The sequence below is a fragment of the Belonocnema kinseyi genome, chromosome 1 (assembly GCF_010883055.1).
Source record: "Belonocnema kinseyi isolate 2016_QV_RU_SX_M_011 chromosome 1, B_treatae_v1, whole genome shotgun sequence".
In the NCBI taxonomy this organism is placed as follows: domain Eukaryota; kingdom Metazoa; phylum Arthropoda; class Insecta; order Hymenoptera; family Cynipidae; genus Belonocnema; species Belonocnema kinseyi.
In genome coordinates this window covers 97007516-97009881 of record NC_046657.1, presented here as the reverse complement: position 1 = coordinate 97009881, position 2366 = coordinate 97007516, and positions in this window count along the sequence as shown.

The window sequence follows — 2366 nt, the reverse complement described above, 5'->3', positions numbered from 1 at the left end:
ACTCTTTAAATTATTTACTGTCAACATTTATTAAAGCTCGTGCCCCAATTATTTAAAAAGTGTATTTAAAATCTGTCGGCTATAATTGCCAGTACAAGATAGACCTAATTCGCAAGGTATAAGAAGGCTTTTTTGAAGGTGTACGCGTTCTTGCCGTGACGTAAACTTTTACATAAAATGTTGCCATATTCGGCGGATCAATATTATCGTTTTGCGCAATCACGTTGAAAAAAATTGACCAGCTTCAACTGTCTGGAGGGTTTCTGACTATATTGGTGCTTTTAAAGTAAAAATAATAAAAGTTCAAAAGTGGGACAAGAAGAAAGGGATCGCGGAAAGAATGACATTGTTATCGAATCAGACCGATTACATCGAGCGCAAATACTTCTATACCTTAGACTCGTAACTGGCCGATTTTCATAACGTCTGGACTACGCTTATAGTGTTACTTATGAATAAATAAGATCTATTTTGTTGAAAAAGTTTATGATCTGAGGAATTGGATATGTGCTTGAAGAATTTTCAGCATCAAAACTTATTTATCAGAATCTTTAATTTATTTACGATTTGTTTAAATACTATTAGACAACAAAGTAACATTTTGAATGAATACGAAGAATTCCGTCCTCGAGAGGATTTCACAAGCAACCTCGAGGGTATTGAGCACAATAAATGAAGTCGGTGCCAAGATTATGTGCCATCTTGAATGGTGCATAGGTGGTAAGTAGATGCGATTGTCTAGCACTTCAGCAGGCAGGTACATATACTCAGACGGTTATCTTTGTTGTCTCAGCCTGACGTATCTTCTGGTACCACATATTTCTCAGAGTTTCAGTCTCGTTACTTGCTTACATTACTTACGTAGAAGGTGGAACCTGGAACTCCTACTTATCTCCCTAGGCGACACAGATTCTCTATTTTCATGTCTATATAATACAAACCTATTATATAGCCTTATCAAACTATAAACACTGCAGATCTTCATTGTAGATTCAATATTTTTCCAGATTCCTCTCCAGATAAGCCGAAACACGTAAAATCAGAATACTTTATTGCACAAGAACTCAAGAACCTCAAGGAAAGTTGCTCTTTAAATCACATTTTATTGCATGCATAGCACAGAAATATATGAATCGAAAAACGTACGTAAAAATTTAAATTTGTAGTGCAACCTCGAGATGTTCTTAAACATTATGATGTCTGCCTGTAAACTGTAGTGAGAAAAAAAGGCCAAAGGTAGGCGGCATGCACCTGCAAAAAATGGCGTCGTTGAATATTTCAATCTATTATGTAAAATATTTACATTATATGTTTTTCTTCGAAATGATTAATATTCAAACCCATATGTCCCAAAAGCATAAGGCATGAAAATCAGGTCTCAAGAGCTAAGTTTCAAACCGTAATCCGAAACCACACGTTCTAAACTACGAAGTCAAAAATAAAATGGCCCAAAAACGTACTAATAGACAGAAAGACACCCGGCCAAAAGAATTAAGGTTTTAGCCTGAAGCATGACCAAATTGTTTACCTTCTAAATCTAAATCTAATTTAGTAAAATGAGAGAAAACCTGAACTCAACGATGGGAATGGAAAGAAACCGAAGGCTGCGCAGTCCGGGTGTGCCAATCTCTGGTCTAACCTTTATACTTAATACTTAACTGTCCTCGTCAATAGTGACCAGAGTGTGGGAGGTGCACATGGCCTCAGTTAGATTGTCAGATGCACACGTAATTACTGTATGTGTAAGAATAATAAGAGTGTGCGCCTGCACTGTAACGCCACTGATCGGGAGCTAGGCATTAATGTAAACCAGTATTTAAATTAGGTCTCAGGTTACACGTGATATTTTGTAATTGAAGGCTAGATTGCGTACTTTTTTGTTCTTTCCTTACACCTCCGATCCTGATATTGTTAATTCCCTGATAGCTACTAATTAATGATGATTTACAATTTTCTTACCTATAACTTTATGATAGATTTATAATTTTTCGGCAAATTTAGTCAACTTCTGTCATAAGTCCCGTAGGGAAGTAAAAACTAAAGACCTTCTTAGGTATGGTTCTCGAGACGATTTATGTCCTGATGTCCCTTTATCATGAAACGTCTTTGGGACATTGGACGTTTTTATAATGTTGTTTCACCTGATTTGGAATCCTAGTACGTTATAATGTAGTTCAAAATATTTACGTTCGATAAATTTTTAAGGAAGTTCTAATTACGTATTTCAATCATTATTCAAGTTCGAATGCCTGGTTTGTCTTTTTAGGACGCGAAATGAGTGTACAATTATGCACCGGAAAAAAATTTTGTCCTTTGCACAGTGGAAAAAAAAGACATGTTACTAGAATATCCTAAAAATATTTTTG